Here is an 8693-nt window from a genome sequence, read left to right on the forward strand (position 1 = left end):
ATCTTCCCGGACCAGGGCTCAAACCTGTGTCCCCTGCATTGGCAGGCAGATTCTTAACCACTGCGCCACCAGGGAAGTCCCTATAGGAGATTTTCTTATTTTGCAGTAAAATGCAGGTGTTTGTTGACTATTTCAAATGGATTATCTGGAATAAAAGTATGTGGTAAATTATTTTAGTGATAAATCATTATAATATCTTTTAAATTTTATTTAGCTGATGTTTCAAGATCAAGTTTATATAGTTGCTATCCACATTCATTGTGCTACCAGGGGCAAGCAACTGTTGAACTCTTTACAGTGTTAAGATTAAGCAAGTTGTTTGAATTTGTTCTGGCCATAGGCTGACTACTGTTTTGTTGCTGTTTCTAATTCTCATTATTTATCAGTTCTTAAGTGTTTCTTTTCTGTGTTACAACATGCCAGACACACTGTTCCTTTCTCCTCCCAGGCACTTTTGAAAACGTACTGGGTCTTCACACATGATAGTGTCCTTGGAGTTTGTACAGTGAGACAAGTTTAAAGTTAGCCTGAAAACAGTTTTATTATGAAGCCTTTTGAGAGTAATTCCAGGTCAGGGTTCAAGGCAGCTACACCTTATGCTGAATAGCGAGCTGAAGTATATAATGTTATGGTGGACCTCCGAAGTTACTGAACCCAGTACAGTCGGATGCTCCTTCGAGGGACATTAAATGGCAGCAGCGTAGAAAATTTTGTAAATTGAAATACACTTTTTCAAATATTATGCAGAAGACAAGAATTGCCGAGTAATGAAAGAGATGTTCTTGTACTGGCACTATAGAATACATAATTATACCCGTTTGAGTTAATGTTAAGTTTTGTGGGTTTTTTTAATAAATATATTTATTTTTATTTATTTTATTTTTGGCTGCATTGGGTCTCTGTTGCTGTGCGCGGGCTTTCTCTAGTTGCAGCGAGCGGGGGCTACTCTTCGTTGTGGTGCGCAGGCTTCTCATTGCAGTGGCTTCTCTTGTTGCAGAGTACGGGCTCTAGGCACGCGGGCTTCAGTAGTTGTAGCACGTAAGCTTCAGTAGTTGTGGCTTGCGGGCTTTAGAGCGCAGGCTCAGTAGTTGTGGCGCACGGGCTTAGTTGCTCCGCAGCATGTGGGATCTTCCCAGACCAGGAATCGAACCCGTGTCCCCTGCATTGGCAGGCGGATTCTTAACCACTGTGCCACCAGGGAAGTCCCTAATGTTAAGTTTTAATTCCTTAGAAATAAAGAAGCACTGAGAGTTGATAACAGTTTTATTTTTTCCATTCTTGAAAATGTTACAATAATAAATCCTTAAGACTGATAGGTTTACATTATATTGCTGCTATTTGCATTAGAAAAATCTCACTATTAACACTTTCATGATCTGTTGTAAATATGTTGGGCAGTCTGTATGTCAAAGAGGTGTGGTTCCAAATGGTAGTGAACTTTTCAGATAGCACTTGCTGCTCCAAACCACAGAATCAGTACACTATCTTTTCAGTCATATCTACATACAGTGATGATAACTTACTACTTATAACTTAAGATGAATAAACTAAGACGGTCATCATAAAGAGAAGGGAGCGTGTCAGTTTTTTCTCGGTATAATAGTAGTCTTTTTCTAAAGGAGTAAAATAATTTTCCCACTTGATCCCTGTGAATTCTGATAATGCTTACTAGTAATACAGACATGGGCAAAGAGTCAAATCATATAATCAAACAATTTTATTAAGTTAACTTTGCTTTCCAAATAAGGATATGTTATATAATAACAGATTTGCTTATACCTGATAAGTATGTGTATGTTTCTAGGATTTACTTTAATAGTTATTGGCTGATGGTTGAAATAAGAGATGAGTTATTTAATCCTGGCTCAAAACGAGTTCTCTACCTTATTTTCCTGCAATTTGGTTTTTTATTCCCAGATTTTATCCTTTATTATTTTGCCTCTTCTTACCTTTTTAGTTTCCACACATACCTATTAACTTGAAATTTTTTCCTATGAGTTTTGAAAGCCTACACTTTATGATTTTTGTTATTCTCTTTGCCATCTGAGTTGTAGATTTGCGACTTTTTTCTTAATTTCTACCTGTAAGCTTACTTCAAGCAAACTGACGTTTTTGAGCCTTCTTATTTCATAAATACTAGACCACATAACATGTTTAAATGATTGTTCTTGTAGCCTGCTTGACTAAAGTTTTCATCTACAACTCCCTAAAGCTACTTTCTCTCCAAAAGAAATTAAGTATGGAACATAAACTACATTCATTTTTAACTCTTGACCTTTGTTCTTAAAAGTCAATAATTTGATATTGTCTTGTCTTAAGAGTTTAAAGTAAAATAATTTGACTTCTCCCAACTTTAGCTTGATCAGTGACAGATATAATTTACTTTTGTGGTCTACTTGTGCAATTAACTTCACTAATCTGCCTTCTACATGAAAGAAGTTCCATACTGGTATAAAATATCACCTTACAGTCTGAGTTAGAAGTTTAACTAACTGCAGATTCACTTTGTTGTCTTGGCCCTCACTGGGGAGGGCAGCTATGGGATTTAAAGTTTTTTTTTTCTTTAAGTTTTCATGTTGTGGGGGGAAAAAATCTACATCTATGCAAAGCAATGGCTTAAATGAGCATAAGGCCTTCATGTTAAAAGTCCTCTTGGGGAAGCAGGTTATTACAGAAGTTCTGTGTTTAAGTATCTTTTTACTGGAAACAACCCAAATACCCCTCAATGACTGAATGGTTAAACAACATATGCTATATCCATACCGTGGAATACTATGCAGCAATAAAAAGGAACAAACCATAGTATATAGCAGCTTGCATGGATCTTAAAGGAATTATGCCAAGTGAAAAAAACAATCTTGAAGTGGGACAACCACATGGTTCCATTTATATAACATTCTCAAAATGACAAAATTAGAATGCAGATCCGTGGTTGCCAAGCATTGGGGATGGGGTGGGAGGATAAGGGTGGTTGTGACTGTAAAGGGTTAACATGAGGGATCTTTGCGGTGATTGAACAGCTCTGTATCTTGATTGTGGTGGTGGTTATGTAAATCTATATACATGTGATAAAATTACATAGAAACACACACACGAAGGAGTGCATGTAAAATTGGTAAAATCTGAATAAAATTGTGGATTATATTGATGTCAGTACCTGGTTTTGATATTGAACTATACTTACACAGTCATCCCTTGTTATCCACTGGGAATTGGTTCCAGGACTCCCCTTGGATACCAAAATTCACAGGTGCTCAAGTCCCCTGTATAAAATGGCATAGTATTTGCATATAACCTACGCACATTTTCCCATATACTTTAAACCATATCTAGATTACTTATAATACCAAATGCTATGTAAGTCGTTGTATTGATAACTACAGTGCAAATGCTACATAAATAGTTGCCAGTGCACGGCAAGTTCAAGTTTTGCTTTTTGGAACTTTCTGAAATTTTTTTCTTGAGTATTTTCAGTCTGTTGGTTGGATCCACAGATATGAAACCTGTGGATATGGAAGGCCAACTGTATAATGTTATCATTGGGGGAAACTGGATGAAGAGTACATGAGAGCTTGCTGTACTGTTTTTTACATTTCATGTGAACCTATAATTATTTTAAAATTATTAAGTCAATTACAGAAAAAAAATACCCTTTAGTTATATATATGTTCCTGTATAGTATTGGGAAAAAAGCATCTGGTTTTTTTTGTTTTGTTTTGTTTAATTAATTAATTAATTTATTTATTTTTGGCTGTGTTGGGCCTTCCTTGCTGCGTGTGGGCTTTTTCTAGTTGTGTCGCGGGGGCTACTCTTCGTTGTGGTGTGCAGGCTTCTCATTGCGGTAGCTTCTGTTGTTGCAGAGCACAGGCTCTAGGCGCGTGGGCTTCAGTAGTCATGGCGCACGGGCTTAGTTGCTCTGCGGCATGTGGGATCTTCCTGGACCAGTGCTCGAACCTATGTCCGCTGCATTGGCAGGCAGATTGTTAACCACTGCGCCACCAGGGAAGTCCCAAAGCATCTGTTTTTAAACAAATATTCTCTGCAAAATACTAGTCATACATTTCTTATTGTTCATGTACATTTGCATGCAATAGAAATACTTCTACGTCAAGCATACCCAACACGCAGTTTCCATTTTCATTTTATATGCCTTGTTTCCCCTAAATGCCAGATCATTCTTATTTTATTAGGGTTTGCTGCCTTTCACTTTACAAGCTTGCTTCATATGAACTAGAAAGAATCTGATATCAGTCATCTATATTGTTCATTTTCCAGTTGCTAGAAAAGGATTTTGTCAACAGAAGCTGTACATTCATTATTCAACTAGATAATTGCATTTTAAGCAAATTGATCATCTGTAAGAAAAAATAAAAGATTTTGTTCTCTTGTAAAGACAGCAAATGAGGTATAATTTGGGCGAAGAAAGTGATATTAGTGCTTGTTAAGTTACACTATGGTTATAATGCAACCATGAACCTTTTAATACAAAAGTATTAAATGTTTTAAAGCAATGTGGGAAGATTGTGAGGAGGTCAGAAGTAAAAGTTGTAGGCCACCAACTTGGGGAAGATATACTTTCTGTGATACGGTTGATCTTGAACCATTTTGAATGAATTTTTGTGTATGGTGTGAGGTAGGGGTACAAATTCATTCTTTTACATGCAGGTATCCTTTTTTTTTTATTTTATCTCCGCACCATTTGTTGTTCTTTCTCCATTGAATTGTTTTAGCACCTTTGTTGACCATAAATGTAGAAGATTAGTTCTCAGTTTTCAATTCTATTCCATTTATTTATTTATTTATTTATTTTTAACATCTTTATTGGAGTATAATTGCTTTACAGTGGTGTGTTAGTTTCTGCTGTGTAACAAAGTGAATCAGCTATACATATACATACATCCCCTTATCTCCTCCCTCTTGCATCTCCCTCCCACCGTCCCTATCCCACCCCTCTAGGTGGACACATATTCCATTGATTTATATGTCTGTCATTATGCCAGTAGTCCCACAATGCTTGATTATGTAACTTTGTAAAAAAGTTTTGAAATTGGGACATGTGAGTCCTCTAACTTTGTTATTCTCTTCCAAGATTGCTTGGCTATTCTGGATCCTTTTTATTTCTATATGTAGTTTAAGATCAGCTTGCCAGTTTCTGCCAAGAAAGTAGCTTGGATTTTGATAGGGTTGTGTCAAATAGGTAGGTCAGTTTGGCAATTTGGGGAGTATTGCCATTTTAACAATATTGAGAGGATTTCTTTAATATTTAGTGATTCATTTTTTGAAAAGTAATAAACTTATTGCTTGTTAACCTGAATACAGTTGAACCTCCATATCTGTTGGTTCCGCATACATGGATTCAACCAACAGTGAGTCGAAAAATAGTTTAAAAAAAAATTTTTTTTCCAGGAAGTTCCAAAAACAAAACAGCTCACCGTGTTTGGGAGACTATTTATATAGCATTTATATTATGTTAACAACAGTTTACATAGTATTTACATTGCATTAGGTATTATAAATAATCTAGAGATGATTTTAAAGTATACCGGAGGATATATGAAGGTTATATGCAAGTACTGTGCCATTTTATATGAGGGACTTGAGCATTCATGGATTTTGGTATCCAAGGGGGATCCTAGAACCAATCCCCCATGGATATTGAGGGATAACTGTATCATATTTTATGAAAAATATATTTTCAAAATAACATAACGAGAAGAATGGCATTGTCTTACATTTTTGCAGCTCTCCATAATGTCTGGTTTATAAGAAGATAGATGGGTTCTCATATATGTTTTTGCATTCACTCTAATATGATATGTGGTTTTGGTAAAAACATAAGACAATTTGGCCTCATACAGATACGTAGGGGAAAAGAGGAGGACCTCATCACCCTTTGAAAGCATCTTGATGATCTGCAGTGGTCATTGGTCCATACTTGGAGAATAGCTTGTTCAGTGGAAAGAAATATGTTTGGAAACTCAGAAATTTGGTGAAAGTAACAAGTCTGTCACTTAACAGCTGATGTGATTTTTGAGCAACTTATTTAGCCTCTCAGTCTTTCTTCTTCTGTAAAATGAGGATAATGACACTCCTTTTAGGGTTTTTATAAGGAAGAAACAAGATCATGCCTGTAAAGTTTTGGGTATATAAAAACCACCAAAGAACTGAGGCTTGTCTTTTTTCATTTATATTTGTCCACCTCTATTCTATAGGATTAGCTAATTTTTTTCCACTGTAAGTGTACATACCACAACGTGGTAACCTTCATGTAAATTTGGTTCATTGTATATAGTATTTACTTAAAAGCTGAACTTTATTCAGACAGTTTTCTACTGTCAGTCCTTTGAACTACATATTACGATAGCAAACAAGTAGAGAAGAGAAGAGCCAACAAAAAGGGTAAAGGAATTTCTCAGAAATGGGAGAGTAAGTTGATGTCCCCTTTAAGACCATTTGTTGCCTTACTGCAGTCCTGCTATTAACTTTTGGAAGAATGAAGGAAAATGCAAAAATTCTGCCTTAAATTAGAGAATGGTTCTTTAGCATGTATTTTCCCAGTTAAAATTAATAAAATTAAATTAAAATATAAATGATTCCAAATCCTCAGTGATTCTATAAATATTGAACCAAATTTCAGATAGACATTATTGCAGATTTTTTACGAAGCAGGTTGAGAAACAGAATGAGGTGTAGGGTCCAATTTGGACAGGGTGGTCAGGAAGACCTCTTGACATTGGAACAAACACCAGACTGAAATGAGGGAACGAGTCATATGAGGGAAGAACAACATTCTGGGTAGGAGGAACAGAAAGTACAAAGGCCATGGCATGGGGGCATACTTGGATGGAGATGGAAATTACGCTTGTTTACTGAAGTTCAGCAGTGTTCTCCCAAAGACAGGATTTAAAGGAACAAGTACACTAAGAACACTCTGGAGTGTGGCTCTGGGGCTCTCAACTATGCATATTTACTAGCTAAGTGAATCGTTTCCACTGTAGATCCTCTTAACCCCAAACGTACTGAATTTTAAGGGACATTTGCAAAGTCTAAACCCAAATCTTTAATCTCCACTTATCAAAGGTTTCTTGTCTTTTCAGTGCTAAACCAAGAGATGCGGTAGTTTTTCTTACAATTACCTGCATTTACATAGACCAGTAGGTAAATTGTTGTTTTGGAATGTGAGAGGTCATCTGGTCCAACTTCAGTGGTTCTCAAGGATCAGTCCAGTGACAGTTACCTGCGCAACTTTTCATAAAGTTAGCTGCTTTTCCTTTCCTTTTTTCTTTCAGGGTGTATTAGAATGGGGAGATGGGTACATACCCGACTCATGCCTTTTTGAGCAAGCTCTTGTGGGGACCTTACATGACAGGAAAATCAAGCAGATAATCATGTAGCCTTTACTTGAACTATTCTAGTGACAGGACTGCATTCTTAAGGGACTTGTCTCTTCTATATGTCTATATGGTAGAGATAAATATATATATATTGGCGGGGGAGTGTAGGGAAGGACGGCATAGTCGGAGAAGAGGAGATCCAGCTGGTCCCAGACATAGTTGAAATGTTATCATAAAGGTGCATCAATATCAGTCACCTGTCCCTCTCCCCCTCCTTTCACACCCCCAGAGAACAGAAGTGTTGGTAGGGATGGGAGACTTCAGTTGCCCAGACCCAAGACCCTCCTGCTTGGCCCTGTTGTCTAAAATGAGAGAAATTGGAGGACTAATCCTACGGATGTCCTCAGTAGGTGCTTCGCCCCTTTATACCCCCCACCGGCTGTTTAGCACCCTTCTTAGATTTGCTGGGTTATATTCCATATTGTTGTGGGCAGAGGAGCTACAGCTAGTCTTCAAAGCACGTTAGATCTTGTCAGAGAACCAGGCAACTAGACCATAATGGTATCTTTGTGATTTTAGATTTTGTTTTATTCAAGGTGGTATGACCATAGGAAATGAAAGTCTTGGTGGACAGTTTTAAAACCTATTTTTAGATCATTTTGATAACAGTCAAGTCGATTTGAAAAAAATGATGCTCAGATTTGAGTGTTTTTACTCAGGTAATATTGCCAACTTCTGTGTCTTTCAGAATCAAAAACATTTCATGTTTATTCAGTACACTCAACAGATTGTAAACTTTTGTTTTGTTGTGCGGTTTGTTTTTTTTTTTTACTGCAATAGAAAACTGAGAAGCTGAGCTATTGTAGAACTTGGTACATTTCTAAACTTAACTTTTTGGAAAGTTTATATATTTTTTAAACTTAAAAAAAAAATCAAAACAATGCATACACGAAAAAAATCAAACAGTACAGTGGATCTGTAATTGATCATTATTCCCTTATCTACTGTTATTATCAGAATTGATGAGTCACTTGAAGAGAACTAGAATGTTCTTAGCATCAAAAGTCAAATGGATTCTTTTTCTTAATAGTTTTTTTAAAATTAATTTATTTAATTTGTTCGTTTTTGGCTGCACTGGGTCTTCGTTGTTGCCCGCAGGCTTTCTCTAGCTGCGGCAAGCAGGGGCCTCTCTCCGCTGCGGTGCACGGGCGTCTCATTGCAGTGGCTTCTCTTGTTGCGGAGCACAGGCTCTAGGTGCGCAGGCCTCAGTAGCTGTGGCTCACGGGCTCTAGAGTGCAGGCTCAGTATTTGTGGCTCACGGGCCTAGTTGCTCCGCGGTGTGTAGGATCTTCCCAGACC

The sequence above is a fragment of the Balaenoptera physalus genome (genome assembly GCF_965194825.1).
Source record: "Balaenoptera physalus genome assembly, chromosome: 6".
Taxonomy (NCBI): domain Eukaryota; kingdom Metazoa; phylum Chordata; class Mammalia; order Artiodactyla; family Balaenopteridae; genus Balaenoptera; species Balaenoptera physalus.